This window comes from Scleropages formosus, chromosome 8 (genome assembly GCF_900964775.1).
Source record: "Scleropages formosus chromosome 8, fSclFor1.1, whole genome shotgun sequence".
Classification (NCBI taxonomy): domain Eukaryota; kingdom Metazoa; phylum Chordata; class Actinopteri; order Osteoglossiformes; family Osteoglossidae; genus Scleropages; species Scleropages formosus.
In genome coordinates, this window is record NC_041813.1 from 13,066,234 (window position 1) to 13,087,023 (window position 20,790).

At 43.4% G+C, this 20,790-nt stretch overlaps 1 protein-coding gene across 7 annotated transcripts in view; it reads left to right on the forward strand.

Annotated features, from left to right (window-relative positions):
* The window catches only part of hivep3b (HIVEP zinc finger 3b), a 113,295-nt gene that overhangs the window by 66,147 nt on the left and 26,358 nt on the right, over positions 1-20,790 (forward strand). For 5 of the 7 annotated variants that reach the window (XM_018754702.2, XM_018754708.2, XM_018754706.2 and 2 more), the window contains one exon: positions 12,100-12,232. The gene's annotated coding sequence lies outside the window, so the exon portion shown is untranslated. Of the gene's footprint in view, positions 1-11,528; positions 12,233-12,540; positions 12,600-20,790 lie in introns of those variants that run through there. The other 2 variants (XM_018754704.2, XM_018754705.2) reach the window with 2 other exon arrangements.

Below are 20,790 nucleotides of genomic sequence, written 5' to 3' on the forward strand. Positions count from 1 at the left end.
ACTTTTTGTAGTTGTGTTCTCCCTGCATTGTCTGTGTCACTGTGGGGACATCAGTCAGAGCAGAAGTAGAAAGTCTCTTCAAAAGTTTCTCTGCTGTTTGGAGATTTAGAAATAACACTTTCATGACCATGTATGTTTGCAAATGAACGGTATTGCGCGTGGTGGATGATCATTCGTACATTTTCAACATACAGAACAACATCAGAGTGGGGGAAAATCCACAAAGTATGGCAATAAATAAGAACAATAATGGAACACAATAGAATCAGTACAGTTACTTGCAGGAATCTGTGTTAATGTAGTGGGTCCTCTTTATGTAAATGTAATAAAGAGCAAGACCTGGTTTGTTACTTCAAAAGTTCATCAGTTGAATGTGGTTTGAAATTAGCCAGGGGCTCGGCTTCAGTTTTATAATTCAATAATGTTCTAATTCTATACTGTTGCTGTAGGTGTTATTGGACTAAGTGACTGTACTTTGTGAGTCATGTTCTTCATGTGTATCTCTGTCTGCTGGTGAAATGCACTTCTGTATGCTCCAACCTGTAAATCACTTTAGAGAAAAGCATTTGCTAAGTGTAAGTAACATAAGCGCTCCACCTTTACCTGTTTCTCTGTCAGTCCCATGAAGACCACGCTGGAGGACAGCCTCATGTGTGCACCTCACTGTTCTGAATCCTCTGCCATGCTATTTATGACCTGCTTTAAGAAAATACAGTTAAGAACTGTGGCCAGGTCTTGGGCAGAGTGCTCACAGAGTTATGTTAGTGATTTGCAGCTGCTCTCTGTTGGTATGTCAGGTGTGTATTAGCTCCGTGAAGTTGGCCCCCTTACAGACAGCACCGTATAATAATAAACCGTATGATTCGTTAGTGTTACTTTTGTGCCGTAAAAATAAGAATTTGTGCCGTTGCAGTTTTTGAGATATTAACATTTATTTATTTTGGGAGTGAGGGGGAGTGCGGTGGCGCAGTGGGTTGGACCACAGTCCTGCTCTCCGGTGGGTCTGGGGTTCGAGTCCCGCTTGGGGTGCCTTGTGACGGACTGGCGTCCCGTCCTGGGTGTGTCCCCTCCCCTTCTGGCCTTACGCCCTGTGTTACCGGGTAGGCTCCGGTTCCCCGTGGCCCCGTATGGGACAAGCGGTTCTGAAAACGTGTGTGTGTGTGTATTTCGGAAGTGACGTCACTCCAGCCCCCCTTTAACGCCCCAGGAAGTCGAATTCAGGCTCATTCGTTTGTGCTGCATTTGTACTGATTTGTGCTGTTCAAACCGTGTTTCTATTTCCTTTCATTCTGGCGATATTAAAGGTTGTTTATATGACACGTGATGTCACTCCAGTCCCCCTACAATGCTGCAGGAACTTGAATTTGGGCTTATTCGTTTGTGCTACCTTTGTGTCGATTTGTGCCAGTCACACCGTGGTTCTCTCTGTTACTTTTTAAATATTAAGGTATATATTACACGTGACATCACTGCGGTATCTCAGATTTCAGGTTTTAAGTGATTATATGACACGTTATTTCTGGCGATGTAAATGACTTGCAGTCCTTATAATACTACTGCCTTTTACCTGTCCCACCTCACTCACCGATCCATCACCCTACATGACCACTGGGGCCAACAAGTATTGCTCCTAAATCTGCCGCATCCTCATTTTGTCAAGAGTATTCTTTTTCTTTCTTTCTCTTCAGCCATGTGTGTTAGATGCTTATTTTAAGCTTTTAAACAGGAGATATAAAGCCCTATGAGTGCCACGAGTGGACGAACATGAGGTGAGAGAGGGCAGCATAATTTTTTACACAACCCAAGTGTACAGTGTTCTCTAAATAGCTGGAGAAGGGGGAGTGATGTAATTGCGGCTGGCAACAACAACTCCTTGTCCTTGGGGATCACAATGATGATATAGTTTCTTTCACATTTTGCAACGTTGGGAAACTTGGAATGTATTTATTTTAGGGTGGCGGACATGTGTGTTTCAGTGCTGGGGGATCTCTTTCTGGGGCCTCTCGTAATACCCCCCCCCCCCCAACACCGTGTCAAAGGACAAACACATCGTACATTGACTGCACCACCAGGCAACCTGATCACACCTGAAACACCCCCTCAGTTTGAGGGAACCACTTTACCATCACATAAAATAAATTGCGTTCAATTAGAGTGATGGTTTTAAAAATACAGTGCAAAAAAATGTATGACTACACACACACACACACACACACACACACACTTTCTGAACCGCTTGCCCCATACAGGGTCGCGGGGAACCGGAGCCTAACCCGGCAGCACAGGGTGTAAGGCTGGAGGGGGTGGGGTCACACCCAGGGTGGGACACTAGTCCATCACAGGGCACCCCAAGCGGGATTTGAACCCCAGACCCACCGGAGAGCAGGACCCGGTCCAACCCACTGCACCACCACGCCCCCCTCCAAATGTATGACTACTATTATAGAATTCACATACATATTTCCAGACAATGTAAATGTAGCTTTATTTATTGGAATTGCAATATGAGGGCAGAAGATAGAAATAGTCTGGATTATGTTTTGTTTCATGTAGACATTGAAGCTGGATCTTATGGATGAGGTTTTCATCTGCTTTCTGGCATGGGAAGGTAACACAGGACAGGGCAGAGATGGGCTATTCGATGAACGGCTGACTACAGGAAGAAGGTGGTGTCGCACACTTGTAGGGAAACTGGCTGAGCCAGCCCTGGACCCATCTCATTTTCTGGAAAGTCCCTTCCCAGTTCTCTGCTTAAAGCAAAATTAATAACAGAAGCAAAGAAAACACCTTGGCTGTCACTTGGCACCCACTGGATGTAGTGTGTTGCATCTCCCTGTTGCTGGCTGCGGGCTGCTCTCACTGCTCACTCATGCGCAGAGACAATCAGAGGAACTGAGAATGGAATGTGTAAGTGACCAAACAAGTTGGCTAAGCTCTGCGGAACAGACAGGCTGTCTTCCTCTGTATGTAAGCCCTTGCTGCACTTCACCCATGATTCTCCACCCAGCAGGGGGAATGGAGGCCAGAGAGCAGAAGGATGGTGCTGAAGAGGTGGTACTGACTTTTTGAGCAGGGAACAGTGAAGGCGAAAGAGTGTTGCCACTGTAGTAATAATAATAATAATAATAATACCTTTATACAGGGTGTTTCATACAAAATTTCAGCTCAGAGTGCTTTACAAAAAAGAAACTGACTCACAATAAAAATTCAAACTGAATATGTAAAAATCAATAAGTAAAAATAACATTAATGTTAATTAAAAGCAGAATGAAACTTATGTTTTGAGCAGCTGTAAAAAGGTGTCTACAGAACGTGCCTTTCTAATATACAGTGGGATTTCATTCCATGATTTTAATGCACAGCATCCCAAAGCTGCCTCTGCAGTCATCAGATGTGTAACCTTAGGAATATTTAGTAAGGTTGCACTTGAGGATTTGACGGTGTAATTCAGAATGTACTCTAAAAAAGACTTTCTGTAATGTACTGTGGTGCCAGTCGTAAATAGACTTTGTGAACTAACACAAAGTTCGTACAATGAGTTGTATAAATAATCTGGTATAAAGCTTACAGGTAAGAAATGATATTTATGGCATACAGGTGAGTGGCCCTTTTTTTTTGTCTGGATTCGGGTTCAAGTTCAAGTTTATTGTCATAGGTACAATTACCACGTACAGGTATTTTGAAATTCTTCCTGAATGCTTCTCCACGGATTATGGACAAAGACAGAGACAATAGAAATGCTGCACAAATAAAACAATGACAATGACAGTGAGTAGTGCAACAGCAATAGCGATAAATAATGATAACAGTAATAACAATAATACCAGTTGACAGCCAGAGAACTCAGAATAAGAGAATGAGAATGCTTAAAGTGGCAGTGTAATTTACCAATGTGCTTGGGAGGAACAGTCCAACTCTAGTTACTAAAGGTGGCACATTGATTAGAGTTATATACTCTTACAGCAGTGGGGTAAAAGCTGTTCCTGTACCTAGCAGTGCGGATTCGAATAGACCTGAGCCACTTTGCAGATGGCAGAAAAGAGAAAAGTGCCCGTGCGGGGTGACTATGACCTTTCATGATGTGCATCGTCTTTCTGAGGCAGCGTGTGGTGTAGGTGTCCTGGACTGCTGGTAGCTGTGTGCCAATGATTCCCTGAGCTGTTTTGACCACCCTCTATAAGGCTTTCTTGTCCTGTATGGAGCAGCTGCCACCCCAGGATGTAATACACCCTGTGAGGATGGACTCCACAGCACACCTGTAGAAAGTGGTGAGAACTGTAGTGGAGATCCGGTCTTTCTTCAGATGCCTGAGGAAGTGGGGACGTTGATGGGCCTTTTTGATGGTTGATGCTGTGTGCTCAACCCATGTGAGTTTGGCAGTGAGGGTGACCCCTAGGAATCTGAAGCTGTTGACCCTCTCTACAATGTCCCCTCCTATGTAGATGGGTGCATGAGCTGTATCCTGTTTCCTGAAGTCAATCACCAGCTTCTTAGTTTTACTGACATTGAGAGAGAGGTTGTTGTCCTGGCACCACTCTCCCAGGAGCCTCACCTCCTCTCTGTAGGCCGTCTCATCGTTGTTGGTGATCAGACCCACAATGGTAGTATCGTCAGCAAACTTTAACTGTTGGAGCTGTGACTGGCCACACAGTCATGTGTGAACAAGGAGTACAGCACTGGGCTCAGGATGCTTTCCTGTGCAGTGCCAGTGTGGAGGGTCAGTGGGGAGAAGGTGTTTCTGCCAATCTGCACATGCTGGGGTCTGCTGGTGAGGAAATCCAGGATCCAATTGCACAATGTGGCACTCAGTCTCAGCCCTAGTACTTTGTGGATCAGCTTGGTTGGGATGACAGTGTTAAATGCTGAGCTATAGTCCACAAATAATAGCCTTACATAGCAGTTTTTATTATCCAGGTGAGACAGAATGGTGTGAAGTGTGTGTGATATTGCATCTTCAGTGGATCTGTTGTGGCGGTAGGCAAACTGCAGTGGGTCCAGAGTGTCTGGGATGGTGTCCTTAATGTGTCCCAGCACCAGCCTCTCAAAGCATTTCATTGCAATGGGGGTCAGTGCAACTGGGCGATAGTCATTAAGGCAGCTCACTTTGTTTTTCTTAGGAACAGGGATAATGGTGGTGTTTTTGAAACAGGTGGGTGCAGTTGAGCTTTTTAAGGAGGTGTTAAATATGTCCGTGAACACAGCAGCCAGTTGTTCACTGCATGTTTTTAAAACTCGCCCTGAAATTCCATCCGGACCAGCAGCTTTGCGGATGTTGACACGGCTAAAGGTTTTTCTCACTAATGCTACAGAGATGGTGAGACTGGCGTTATCATGGAGCACAGTGGGGATCCCCACTGGGGGGTCTTTGTTCTCTAACTCTAAGCGGCCATAAAACGCGTTCAGTTCGTCAGGGAGAGACGCGGCGGCACCTGTCAGTGTCCGCATCTGTGGTTTATCTGTTAGTGTTTGGATTCCCTGCCATAGCCTACATGCATCTTGAGTGCAGTTAAACTCTGATTTCACCTTCCTGCTGTATTCCTGTTTCGCGCTGGCGATGGCTTTGCGAAGCTCATGCTTGCTCTTGTACGCATCCGCGTCTCCGGACCGAAACGTGCAAATTCGCGCGCGGATCCTATTCCAACCGTAGCATTCTCCTTCAACTGTAGTCTGTCAGTCAGCTTTTTGGAAGACAGGCATATGGGTCAGATTTTCAGCATCACACATCACACAGTGGGGGGAAAAGCCCTTGCTTTTGCAGTATTTCAGTATTTCACTCACGTTCCTGAGTTCAGGAGCATCTGTGAATCACTGGTCTGGGACACAGGACATCGTCTACCATGATGCAAACATTCTACTAGACTGTAGCTGTAGGATCCTTCCAAGGTCTCTATGCTGATCAGGACACGCTGTGTGGATTGACAAGAAAATAGTAGCCTATACTCTACAGACTCTGTTTTCCATCGTACACTATATCTCTTACTATTATAGGTCGTTAATAACACTTGTTTTTGCTGTGATCCATTAAAAAAAGAAAAATAACAAAAAAAAAGTTAAACATTAATCTGTGTTACGTGGTGGATAATATATAAGATCTTGATGTTCGCATGAGTGAGAAGTACCTTTATTTGTCATTTTGTCTTATAGAAGTTCTTGAGTGAAAACTTTACAGGATGACTACCTTCATTCTGAGTCATTTCCTCCTGTGTTTTTGGCTACCAGTGACATTAACATGGCATATTTTTTCTGTAAAGCCATAGATCGTAAGTTCTCAAGTCTAAGATGCTACAGATTCATTTGATAATGTTGATTCACATGTTTGCCAGATGCATATAGATTACTGAGCAGAGGGTGACAACCTTTCCGGACCCAAGTGAGTGAAAACTAGACGTGACAGTCTGGAGGAAAGGTGACATGACACACAGCACTTTGTATATTGATCCAGCCAACTGTTTGCACCACTTAACTATAGGTTCAACTCATTTGACTGTTATGAAAGCATAGACTGGTAAATCAGCACTACCCTCCTGCACTCTCAGAGATGACTGATGGTGACTGGTGAAAGAAAACACCAACTGGGGTATTGTGCTGGGGTTCGATCCTCAGCATGCACAGCAGCTTGCAGTGCTCACTTCCTCACAAGCTGGAGACCTTTCCCCTATGTAATGACTGCCTTTTCTTTGACTCCATACTGGCCCCCACCATCTATGGAAAAAGATAAATGTGTCATTGTCATTTACAGGTGAAGTGTGTTGCTGGGGGGTGCAGAAAATGGCAGGAGGAGGCATAACAAGACAAGGATCAAATCTGCCAGGTGTCCATTGTAGGATCTCTGTGCTTGGCTAGGACTCCCCCCACTTGCCCATACATGGCATGTCCTGCTCATTATGTCTGTTTCCCTTGGCAACATTTGTGCTGAGACACTACTGCTTGCAGAAGGTGAGTTTTAGTGGGGGCAGCAAAAAGCATAATTACAGCTGCATTGTGGGATTTCTCCTGGTCAGCTGAGAGTGGCAGTGACTGCTCCTCAGCACCTCCATGCAGTAAAATAAGGGTGCTATTTTGGTACTTGCTTTGGCTGTGGGATCAAACATTATTCCTCTCTTCTTGCTCAGTATCTGTTCACCATCATCCACTTTATCCTGCTTTTTCTGCATTGTCTCCTGGATTTGTCTTCTTGGGGCAGAAGTGTGGAAAAAAAAAAGAAAAAAAAGGCAACTTTGGATTTTCAGTCACTCCAATAACTATGGTTTTACTAAGCCTTTAGTGTCACATGTGACTATGTTTTTACCGGTAAACAATACGAGGTCAAAAAAGCTAGGAGAAGCAGGAACGTTGAACAGGGAATAGGGTACTGGGAAAACAAGATGCTGAATGCTCAAGCCAGAGGATGGTTGTTGAGATTCTGCACCCGTTGCTGTGATGGTGCTGCCTTTATACCGGGCCGTGCTAATCGGCCATAGGTGCTGTCGCTGAGCTGGTGGGTGTCGGTGTGACAACCCTAAATGATGCCTTTTATCAGGAAAAATTTGTGTGAAACATTAAAATATGTGAAACGTTAAAACGGATAGAATAACAATTTATATGTGAAATAAATTTTAAAAATTACGATTTCATAACGTAAACTTGTCATGATAGTGTGCTTGGACTGACTTGAGGAAGATAAGGTGGTGGCATTAGGCAGAGGAATGCAAAGCGGATGTTGATAGAAGGGAGAGGGTGACATTTTTAGCTCTTGCTTTTATTTAATCTGTCATAAAATAGTTGCACTGCACTACAGTTTTGCACAAACAGTGCAAAAGAATATCTTTATCTTTCACCATGTTCCATAACACTTCCAACTGTTTTCCCAGACTACTTCTGCATACTTTGTCTTCTTCACCATCTTAGCTAACACTTTTTTAAAATTGTTTCCTTGGGAGGCATTTTTCAGAAACAAAGCCCTGTAATAAATACCTGAATAACTAGACAATGAAACTGCAATAGTACAAAAGAGGATACAGACACCAACTGCTGGTTATGCAAGCCAGACCGCAGCATGCTGGACTGCAACTGAGAGCCTGGGTATGCAGTTCCACAATCCAGTTCATTCACAATGTCTCTCATAGAGCCACTTGGCGCAACTTTCAAATGCAGTATCAGTTTGTCGCACCAGACCGAATGTCACCAGCGTGGACTGGGTGTTGCAGATTGGATTAATGAAAATCTGGACCGATAATTAATAAGTAGTATTAACAATTGTGGACTGAAGACGTAGTACTAAAAAACCATATATCGGGAAACTGAATATTGGGGGATGAGTGTATATTGTAGAATAATGCTACATGAGCTTTGTAACTTTATATGTATATATTTCATTAGGCTCCTGACATAGATGCAGTCCATGGGATTTTCTGGATTCCAGGGATACTCAGTACGGTGCAGCCAAAATTGTGTAGAATATTTGGAAGCCGTGACTTTTTATGTTTTTTTACTCCTGCCTGTGTAATTGTCTGATCTGAATGTAGTTGAGTTGGGCCATTCAATGGACCTCTGTTCATGCAGAAAAACAAGTGACAAAAAGGACAACGGATGTGAGAAATCCCCACACAGGAGCAGCCGGGTTACAGGCACCCTCCACAAAGCTGGTATTGAAGCAGCCACAAGCCAGTCGCGGGCAGCCCGGCAGAGCTGAGGGCTGCTGCCAGCAAACGTAACAACACTGCTGCTGAGGCCTTGTGAGGGAACTTGACCTGTCTGATTTTTTGGGCTGGTTGATTAGGAGGGTGAACTGGGGGATTGACAGTCACAGAGGAAAGGAAAAGCAAAAGAAACAATGAGGAAACAGGGAGAAAAATATAGAGATAAAGCAGAGAGAAGGATGGACAAATACAAAGGCAGAATGTGTATATGTGCAAATAAGGGAATAGGAGAGGATGTGAAGGACAGTATAGTAGAATGAGAACCAAATAGTATATAGAAAGAGTTGATCAACAGCACCATTCCTTCTCACATTGCACTAGTCCTACAGTGCTAATAATTCTAAACTGCCAGGGATGACAGCAGTCCAGCTGACCTAATGTCAGTCAGTCAACAGTCTTTGTAACCGTACTGGCTTACTGACACTAAGCAGCACCACTCTGCTGTTTGCAGCACTCAATACCATATGCCCCAATGACATCTCATAGAAATTTATTCATTGCTGAGTTTTTCTTTTGCTTTCATGCCTATTATGTTGATTTTGCTTTTTCCAGGTGGTTAGTCTAAAAAGCAGTTTTATTTGGTATTGGGTTTACATTTATTTATTTAGCAGACACTTTTCTGCAACTTCCAATGAACTGTATGTAGTGTTATCAGCCCACACACTTTATTCACCAAGAGGACTTACACTGCTAGATACACTACTTACAAAGTGACCACTCATCCATACATCAGTGGAACACACTCTCTCTGTCACTCATACACTGTGTGTGAACCTGAACAGCATGTCTTTGGACTGTGGGAGGAAACCGGAGCACCTGGAGGAAACCCACGGAGAGAAAATGCAAACTCCACACAGTCTGACCAGGGATCGAATCCACATTCTCTTGCACCACTCAGGCGCTGTGCGACAACAGCGCTACTCGCTGTGCCACCGTGCCACCCATTTCTGTAGCTGTAGGGTAGTTTTTCCTGTTGAAGTCCTTTGTGGGTCATTGGTCCTTCCTTGTTCTCCATGCCTCCTTTTCAGACCATAAAGGACCTGTTGCCATAAGTCTGTTAATTACTGTGTGTTTGTGGAACCATGCTGTCCTCTACACTGTTCTTATCCTGTTCCAAATACTGACACATGCAGCTGTAAGTTTTAACAATTAATATTTACAACATATTTCTAAGTAGAATGGTCAGGTCAAGTTTTAATCCAATATTTCTATTTTCCAACATCCTTTAAAACTAAAAACTTAACATCCAATAAAAACACTGGCAGAATGTAGGTTCCAGATGAGAAAACTAAAGTTTTTTGTTATTTTTACAGTTGTATATATTGCTATTGCTATATGCTTTGCATATTTCTTGACAAATATTTATTATGTGAGTATATGATATACAGGAAGTGAAGCTAAGAAGTATGCTGACAGATGGCTCTGAGAAGACCACCCCCCTCATTTTTTTTGGTTAAATAGGGAAAGAATGACTCTTGAGAAACAGACATCCGTTGAATGCTTAGCATAAGCTGCAAGAAATTAGAAGTGAAGCTTAGAAGTGTTGATTGTGAATGTGGACAGAATAGAACTGCCAAAAAAAGGTTTGGGGGACTTACAACAGGGCCTTGGAAAACCCTGTATTGACCCAGAAAAGGTTGTGTCTTTTAAAAAGTACATTTGTCATTTGATAAAGCAGGGAAAGTTTTTTAATGAAAAATTTACAGAAAACTTATGTGTACTTATTTGGCTGGCACTTTTCTCCAGATTGACTTACCATGATATACCTATTTATATACTTGGATAATTTTTACTGGAGCAATTTAGGTGAGGTGGGATTTGAACTTTTAAGGGGTCTTTGAAGTGTAGGGCAGTGGCTCTAACTCCAGTGGTACCTGCTGCCCTGCATTTTACCATACACTTACAACATCATACACAGTAAGGAATGTAAGCTCTTAAAACTGTATTTTTTTAGTTCTAAATGAAAACTATGGTAACTATTCTACTCTTGATGGAGGAGCATGTTAGAAGTCAGCAAGATCTAGCTTCTCTGCCAGTACTACTCTTGGATGTACTTCAAAGCATGCTCCTTTTACTAACACTTTTATCTAAAGCAACTTAGTGTTAAGCTACTTACAATTATTTACCCATTTATACAGCTGGGTAATTTTTACTGGAGCAATTATAGGGTAAGTACCTTGCTCAAGGCTGTTACAGCTGGAGGTGAGAGCCAAATCTGCGATCTTTAGATCCAAAGGCGCAACTCTAACCACTACACTACCAGCTGCCCCCTATTTATTGTCTCAGCCTTGTCAGTAGTGGAAATTGGTTAAATCAGCAGGTTCATTTAGTGCACTAGAATGATGCATGCTCGGCTCATGCAGGAACCCTGGGAAGTTGTGGCCTTGTCTTGGAAATCATCAGTGGCTAGGACTTTGCTCTCCCTCTCTCTGTGCATGGGGCTATGCTGATATTTTCTATACAGTCATGGTTCTGGCCTGCTGCGGCATGTTCTCAGATATAACCTCTGACCGTGTCGCCAGCTAGAAGGTGTTTTCCATGTCCTCACACCGCTGCTATGCGCTCCTCTCCTTGGGGTTCTGTATGTTTGAAGCTCCGCCTGGGATTCTCTGCCCCAGCATGGCCCCTGAGGCAGGATGTGGGCTGTTCCCAGTGAGAGAAACAATGGAAAAAATCCACCACACACACACTCTTACCTGTATATACAGTAACTGCCCCTACCTATCATTACTGAAGTGTAACTTCAGTCTGAAGAAACTTCCCATGATGTCACTGCCCAAATATGGAGTTTTTTTCTTTTAATTTTTTTTTTATTTTATACTTGTGTGCCCTTCTTGCCTCTCTTGACAGTAAAACAAAAAAGCATGAGGGAGAAAAGGAGAGTCGCCCATCCACAGGATCCCCTACATACATATGGAGGGACAAATGCTGACAGCTAAGAGGAGTGGAGACATGTCATCAAGCAGGAAAGAAAACAAATTATTGTGCTGCTCACATTGACAGACTCAGCTCTTAGCATCAGTTTATCAAGTAACACCCCCCCATGCACACAAAAACACATACACTCGACACACACTGTTCTGATTCTTCTTCCGGTCTTGTTCTTGTTGGCCTGGCCACTATGTGGTACAGGAATTCCAGTTGAGTTGGGGGGGGCTAGCTTTTGAGGAGGTGGGACATCCACTACCTTTGAGCTGTCTGTCAGCTGTTTTCGAATAGCACTGATATGTGTCACCATCTCCTCGTTTCACAATCACAGGGTTCTGGTGTTCATTTACTGCTCTCTGCATCACTCCCTCCTTGCCTTTCTTTCTTTCTGTCTCTCTCTCTTTCTCGCTCTCTCTCTCATTTGCTCGCTCACTTGCTCACTCAGTCACTCACACACAAACATACATACCCACACTCTCTCTTTTCCACTCAGATGCTCTGGCTAATTTTGGAAGATGACGACAGCACTACCTGCTCCCCAGGTGGCAGATGCAGGTGACTTCCCCTTGATCAGCAGCAGGGCCGGTTGCCGTGGGGATACCCAGCCAGGTTTGCGAGCACACACGGTAAGTGTGGGGACCGCCTGGCTGCCGTCTCCCTGCATCCTTTGTGTTGCTGTGTGCGGGGGTGCTGCCTGAACCCTGTAGAAGAGGCTGGGGCTGTCTCACTCTTTTAATGAATGAGCTGCTTGTGCGAGAGTCCTCCCGCCACTCGCTTGCTCGTCCGCCTGCCCACCCGCCTGCCCGCTGTGCTGTGCCTTGTCGTTGGCTCTCTCCCCAGAAGATCCAAGAACCGTCGTGCCTGTGCGTGCATTCGTGCGTGCGTGTGTGTGTTGCCTGCCTGGAAGGGTGTTTTTTTTTTTGAAAAAAAACAGGCACTTACTGGCTACTGAGAGAGTGGGAGAGTGGACACCCCAATTGCCCTGCTCTTCAGGTAGGAATGGACCCACATCTGCTAGCTACATTGACGTTTGTTTATGTAGCAGATGCTTTTCTCCAAAGCGATTTCCAATGCATACTATGTAGTGTTATCAGCCCGCACACCTTATTTACCAAGGTGACTTACACTGCTAGATACACTACTTACAATGGGTCACTCATCCATACAGCACTGGAACAGACCCTCTCTGTCACTCAAACACTAGTTCCTTGCCAAACACCGACTGCTTGGTTTAGAAGGTAGCTGGACTGTTGTTGCACCTCCAAGGGAGGTAGAAGACCTTTTCCTTGAATTTCATATTTCACCCAAGATTTCAAGACTTCATGATGATAACAGTGAAATACCTAATGTCAGGAATGATATGATGTATTTTGTCTTTTTAGGCATTATCCATTTGAAATAATATAATTATTGTGTGAGTGATATCAGTTTTTTTTGTTATTGTTTGTCTTGATTTTGTTGGAGTGTTACTGTCTTTCAGTGTGTGATATTTAATGTGGAACAGCTGAATTTAGATTCATTCATTCAGCAAGTGACTTACAGTGTTAATCTACTTAGACTGATTTACCCATTTATACAGCAGGATAATTTTTACTGAATCAGTTCAGGATAAGTACCTTGATCAAAGGTATTACAGGACGAGGTGGGATTCAAACCTGTGTCTAAAGACAACACCTCTATCCACTACACTGTCTCTGTATCTGTTGGACTAGTTTAAGAGGGAAGAATGTAATGTCTGTCAGCATTGTACCTTGGTCAAAAATATTACTTTGGAGAACATTGTTTCTGATTTGTAATAGTAGCTTTGTAAATTTTTTCATTTTGTGAGTCTGTGAGAGAAGTGACTCCATAGTGGTGACGGCTTGGTCCTGATCCTTTCCTAAGCCCTCCCATCACTCTCACCTTGTTTACTGTGGACTAAAGTTTGCCACCCTAGATAAATCAAGACGTGATGGTATAACTTCTTCAGTGACATTTTTCTGTCCTAATGTGTCCTTTTAAAGATCAAATGAAGGACTCTTCGTTGAAGCCAGTGGAGATCCCACTATTTTAAAGGTTAACAGGCACAGAATGGAATGGAAAGGGGTTTGGGAACTGAAAGGGTTTTAGCAGACACTTTTGTCCAAAGCGATGGAAATCTCACAAAACCCATCAACCCAGATGCTCGTGGACTTTACTTGAATTACTGGATCTTTCTGCAAACCGTAGAGGGGAGTCACCTGGAAGTTTGGATGCTGGTTTTGCTGATTTTGTGTTTATTCTCAGAGATTTTGCAGATCTTCTGGCAATTCTGCATCATATGAATGGATTTTGAATTGAATTCACTTGAATGACATTAGCTCCAGTTCATTCATGATCAGCTGTGTTTTTTTCTAGTGGGCTTTCTTAGGACTGTTAATGTTTTGGAAAGATTGTGGGGTTTCTGGTGTGCTAGTGCTGCTGTGGTTGCTGCTGATGGTTGCAGAGGTGCCTCTTGTGTCAGTGGAGTTCTGTGCACCCTGAGGCTCTGGTGGAGCACTTTCAATAGCACTGAAGACCTGTGCTCTGTCTTCCCTGTCTTCCCCAGTGTGTGTCTGGAACTGAGTGCCGTTCTGAGTAGTGAAGTTCATTGAAGCAGGAAGGTAATGGCTCCACACTACAGTGCCATTCTGTGGGCTTTTTTGTATGGTATCGAATGCCACCCAGTCTGACAGAACATTCCAGAACAGGTGGGATGCAGAATAGTAGCATCGTAGTTCGTCAGCAGAGTCTGAATCTGCTTGATTGTGCTGCATAGTGGTACGTTGTGTTCTTGTGTTTTATTGTTAAGGTACTGGTACTATTTGACCATTCATTGTTCAGACATGGTTGTTTCTTGTTTTTAGTATGTAGCAGAAGCCACTCAAGTTTCTTTGTCTAATTTAATTAATACATTTGTGTTTACGTTTATTCATTTACAAGATGATTTTCTCCAAAGTGATGTACAAAAATTGCATTATTTCAACAAAAGGAGGGATTTGGATGCAGACACATAATTCTTGAGGACAGTCCATTTATCACATACCACCATGTGAAGCAGTGTAGATTACACAAGTAGGTATTTCATTATTAAAGAAATTATTAAACTGTTATACAAATTATCACAAATTATACATATTGTTATTAATATAACCAGATGAGAAAAGGAAGAGTACCCGAAAAGCTGAACAGAGTTGTTCAAAAAGTTTGGGGAACTCTGTCAGAGTGGCTGCGTGGTGTTGTTTTAAATGGGTGTGGCTCTTTTTTGCATTTCTCATACCTGTCACAATTAAATGAAATTACAGTATAGTATGATACTAATGAAAAACACTGTATTGTGTTTGTCAGCGTGTGTACTGTGGGAGACAGGTGTGGTTGCTGGAGATGAAACATGAAGTTCAAGCCTTTCAATTCCGTTGACCAACTTCCATCTCCTGCTCATGTTAAAGAGAGGATCAGTTCCCTATCACCACATTCACCGGGCATTTCTTAATAAAAATATAACCCCATTACAGTCATTTCCAGTTTTAATTGTCAAAATGAGAAGAGCTAAGGTAACATGGATCTCCTGGTCCTGACCTCCTGGATCACCCTTTTGATATCACCATCATGTGGTGCTTTCCTGTTTTACTGTAATTGCAATTTTTCCCTGGAAAATTCTATATTTTCCTGAACAGTAAATCTTGATGCTGAAAAGCTGAAGTTTCTGGTCTGAATGTTAAGTTCCATTTATTGTACATCATAATGGACAAGTCATCATAGTGGACACATGTCAGAATTTCTACTGTGTGACTTTTGTCAGAATCAACTACTTTGTGACTAAATATTTCCTTTACAGAGCCAGAGCCGCTGGGAACTTGCTCATTTGTGGGAAGTCTTGGCAAACCTTCTAACTAATGGTGTTGGTATTTTCACTTCTGTTTTCATTTAGCATAAATCATATTATGGTGCTTTGGAACATATGTAGAATCACCTAGATGTTGGGTTTTGTCTTTGTTGTTGATTTATTGTGGGTATGACTGAAATGTGAGAACATGCTCTTCACAGCACCCAGAAACATCACATCCTTAATGTTTCTTATAGTTAACGTGTGTCTGCTGTTTTTGGGAAAACTCCAAGGCAAACATCCATCATGAATTGAACACTGTTGATGACTTTGCTGAAAGGCTACTGTTACACAGGGTGCATATCCCACATGGATATGAGGAGACTCTTGCAACAAAGGCTTTGGCCTCTCTGGCTTGTTGACTGCTCTCCAGCGGCCTATCTGCTGCTGCCACATGTCTTGCTTGCGGGGGACCAGCTGGCTCAACATGGACCCTACCTCTGAATGCTGCAAGCTTTCAGTGTGTTATACCTCTAACATTTCCCAGGATGAACTCATTCAGTGAAGTGCAACAGCAGTATGACCCTAGACAGGTGCTTCATTCAGTTGTCCTGATGGCAAAATTACATGAATTAAAATCATGTCAGACTCAAAACACTAACACTAGCACAGTATTTTCTCATTTTACCCATAAAACCATAAGGGTGCTGATATTTGCTTACAAATGTGTTATTACAAAAATAATATGGTATATATTTTATACCATTATTAAAAAACATACCATTGTGTGTGTATGTATATAAAAGATATGGTGTATAACTATGTAGTTGCCCTGTTTTGCTATTGTCTAATTTCTCCTCTGTAACTTTTATGGCCTTTTTCTCAGGCACCATTAATATATAGCTGATGATAAAGGGAAAATGAATCCAGTAGTGGGCTCATCATACAGCAGCTGTCAGTCAGTATGGAATTTCCACAAATTATGACTCCCTTTAGTGAGGGCAACATTGAATTTATTTTAAAGCTTCAAAATTACATTTTAACCCAAAAGTACCTTATTTGTCAAAATTATGTGATTTGGGCATCTGATCTGTTATGGCTTGGTTATGCTATAGCTGGTATTGCAATAGAGCTACGAAGACACTGAATAATGTGAAAAAAATATGTTCACAACTGAAGTAGAAGAAGGAACTGTATAGGCAGGACAACGTGACTTAAATTAAGCAGAGAAACCCCTGATACTGTGCTATTTATGCCGTATATGAATTGCCACGATATATATTTTAGGAGGGGGATGCGGTGGCGCAGTGGGTTGGACCGGGTTCTGCTCTCCGGTGGGTCTGTGGTTCAAGTCCTGCTTGGGGTGCCCTGTGACAGACTGGTGTCCTGTCCTGGGTGTGTCCCCTCCCCCTCCAGCCTTACACCCTGTGTTGCCAGGTTAGGCTCTGGCTCCCCGTGACCCCGAATGGGATAGGCAGTTCAGAAAGTGTGTGTGTGTGTGTGTGTGTGTGTGTGTGTATTTTAGGAAATATTTTGCATAATTTGTGAGGTATTGATGGCTTTACTGTATTCAGCTGAACAGTATTTTCATATGTATACTATTTTGAAGAATGGGTTTTGTCTTTTTACAGTTTGGGTTCAGAATTAAATCTTCACTTGATTCTGGTGACATGTGAGATGAGAGGACCATGCTGCTCTGCTATTTCTCAGCACATTGCCAACAAAAGGTTACTGTGGCTACAGGGAAGATGATATTATGTGTGCTAATTGTGAAGGGGTGCATTGCATGTTGGGAGTGATATCAGAAGGTGTCCAGTATGTTGGGCACCTGGCATACCTTTAAGAACGATGCTGTTGAGTAGCAACCATTGTAAAAAGGAACGGAGAGGCAGGTCAGTGTGGAGGGGGTGGTTGTGGAAGGGTGGGGGCAGGACCATCTCCTACTTCCTCCTCACCAGCATGTGTTTGTACTCAGGGAGGATGCTGTGGGGATATATTTAGACCTCCAGCTCTCCTTCCATCTGCTGCTGCTCGGTTTAGGCCCGTTTCCATAGGAACCATCACCGGACTCCCTTAGATGGCAGATGAGGAGAATGAAAGGCGTTTTGGAGAAAGAGTTTTTATTCTTCTTCAGGCACATGCTAGTTCTCCCTCCTCTACTCATGGACTTGTGCTGCATGTTTTTATGAAGATTTTGTGGTGCTAGGGTCCTGTGCCATCGGCAGCTAGGAGCATAACTGCAAACGTTTCATACACCTCCCACAGATCAGCGCTTGCCACAACCTTTGTATAACCCCTATGGATGAAGAGAGCAGTCAGCAACATTTTACAAAAACATGGATCTACTGGATTTGGCTGGCAACTGTGGTTGGTACTGGTGGAAGTGGGTCAGTGTCATGAGAACAAGGTTTCCGAACACTCCCGGGATGCAAATGTGCCACACTTCCCTGATATGAGCAGTGACTTATGGTATGACATGCTGACTCCACTCTTCTGCCACAGTGTTTTTTTTGGCTTCAGGTTTCACCCAGGCTTTTAGTACATCAGCTGGCTATGGATGGCGAGCAAAGAGTTGAGAGGGACTGACATGAAACAGGGTGTCTCTTTGTGTCCCTGGGTGACGTCTTTTCATTTCCTCACCTTTAGTCAAGACAATGTATGCAGCTGGGATTTATTGCTGCTTAGTGGAATAGGTAGGGTTCTGGGTCAAAGGTCATCAGAAGTAGATGGCAGCATTCCCAAACCACATATTTGTCCTCTGTTGGCCCAGGTCTAGTACTTTAACCATCATTCCAGCCTGCTCTATCAACAGGGCCGTTGCCATTGACGCACCTGTCCAATGTTGCTGGATAGCTTTGTTCCACATGTGTTACTGGTCATCCCTGTCCCAGTCCTGATCCAGTTTGTCAAGGAACTCAGAAATTAACTCAAAATCTCGCACCCCCTTATTGTATATGGATATTTATGTCAAGGGGGCGCGGTGGCACAGTGGGTTGGATCAGGTCCTGCTCTCCGGTGGGTCTGGAGTTCAAATCCCGCTTGGGGTGCCTTGCGACAGACTGGCGTCCCGTCCTGGGTGTGTCCCCTCCCCCTCCGGCCTTACGCCCTGTGTTGCCGGGTAGGCTCCGGTTTCCCGCGACCCCGTATGGGACAAGCGGTTCAGAAAATGTGTGTGTGTGTGTGTGTGTGTGTGTGTGTGTGTGTGTGTGTGTATTTATGTCAGTCTACAAGGTGCAGTTAACACATGCTAAGCAAGGTGACATTTCAGTTGTTAAATCTGCTTGTGCCTGGCTGTCACATGAAATCTACATCAATATCTGCCAAACTTGCAGGAGTTCTTCGAAATATTCCTATATTTTTGGAACAATTAAGTACTTCTTGCCAAAGTTCAGTATATGAAGTGTATTGGGTATATGAAATGTGTGTGAAACATGTTAGTGCCTGTGAGATGTAAAGCTGTGCTAAGCATTGTGGTTATCAGTGCTTTTAGGTACCTTAGCAGTATGCTCTAGGTGAGAGCTACCCAGACATATGATATATGTTTTTTTTTAATGCCTCTCAGCTGGAGTAGAATAGTTATATGTGAGATTTTGAAATTTGAGCTTTATTTATTTTTTGTATGCCGTTATTGGCATACTTGCACAAGCTTTGAGTTCCATCCTTTAAAATACTTCATGCAGTGCCTGTCTGAGCCTATGCCACATTTTTATTTATTTAGCTGACACTTCTCCAGAGCAACTTAAAACATAAGCAAATTAAAATTATTTACCCATTTATACACCTGGAAGGTTTTATTGGAACAGTTTAGGGTATGTGCCTTCATCAAGGTTACTACAGCAGGAGTTGGGATTCAAATGTGGGTCCTTTGAGTGCAAAGTAGTAGCTCCAATCACTACACCACCAATTGGCCCTAATCTGAGCACAGTATTCAATCCAAGTCCACTCTACTGCCCAGTCCAAGTCCAACTTACTGAAGACCATACCAACCAGTTAAAATCCACGCTAGTATACAGATGGACCAGTATATGTGCATCAAGCTTAATATTTTTCATATGACAGTTCAAGGTCAGCTGTTGTCAGTGCAGTATTCTATGTGACCTGTCACTCTGATTGCTAGAAGCCATCATTCCCCCCCATAGTATAATCTGCTATACCCCTACAAACATCCACACATATGTAGAGACATACACACACACACCCACACACACACACACCTTAATGCATATCCAATTTACACTACATGTGTGATGAAGCCCATGCATCTTGCCACCTCCTCCCCATACTAAAGGTGCTGCCTTCTCCTCAGACAGCTGGTTTACATTCTCTGCTACCTTCTCATTGTATCTGACAGTATTGTCACAGCACTTTGCTTGTTTGCATTGCCCAGATGGATGTCACACTGCTCATGTTTCCACTGATTTACACACTGTGCTTATGGATCTAGGGTTTTTTGAACAATGTAAAAAGGCTGACAGTGAGACTATAGAGTGTTCATTCAAGTGAGGATCCATAAGTATCTGCACAACCTTCCTGTTCCATGATGGCTTCTTTAACCAGCTGCTATAATGATCACTGCACCACCACTGCAGCTTCCACACACTGCACTCTCTAGTTCCGGGTTTAAATCCAAGGTTCAGATCCCTTGAGGAATTGATTTTAGAATGGCTCATTTCATACAAACATGCCAGAGCACAAGCCTCTCTGCTTTCTAAGTGCATTAAAACCCACTGTCAGGCGCTAACACTGACCAACAGGACTGTTTCCTAACAGTGACCATACACTGCTGGGGGCACTTGAGGCCATCAGCCCTCATCAGTTGCACAAAGTTTCCCCAACACTGACCAGTCTCTGACTAGTTAACACACTGTGACTCTGTGGCTAGTTGTACACTGTGTCTCAGACTAGTTAATGCTATGACTAGTTGAAACTGTTTCTCTGGGACTAGTTGTTGTGCACTGTGACTGGTTCATGCACCCTGTGTCTCTGACTACTTGCTGTACGCCATATGTCTGTGGCTAACTGTCGCTGCGTGCTCCTTAGCAGTCTGTTGGAGCAGTGCCGTTGACCTCATCATTATTCAATGCTTCTCCCATACACAAAGCTCTCCTGCTTGCCTTGTATGCCCCCGAATCACAGACTTCACATGAATCTGTTTCTGCTGACTGCAGCCCTCTGTCCTCCTCACACACACTTTCTTATCCCCCAATGTATGTAGTGTCCACCCTGATCCTCAATACTTGGAGTCCTTAGCAAGGCCACTCAGGGGTGTTGATGCTGAGGAGTTTTCACTCTCGTGCCCAAGAGACAAACAGATAGAGACTCAAACAGTGGTCACCTGGTGCATGGCCCACCTGGGTCCAC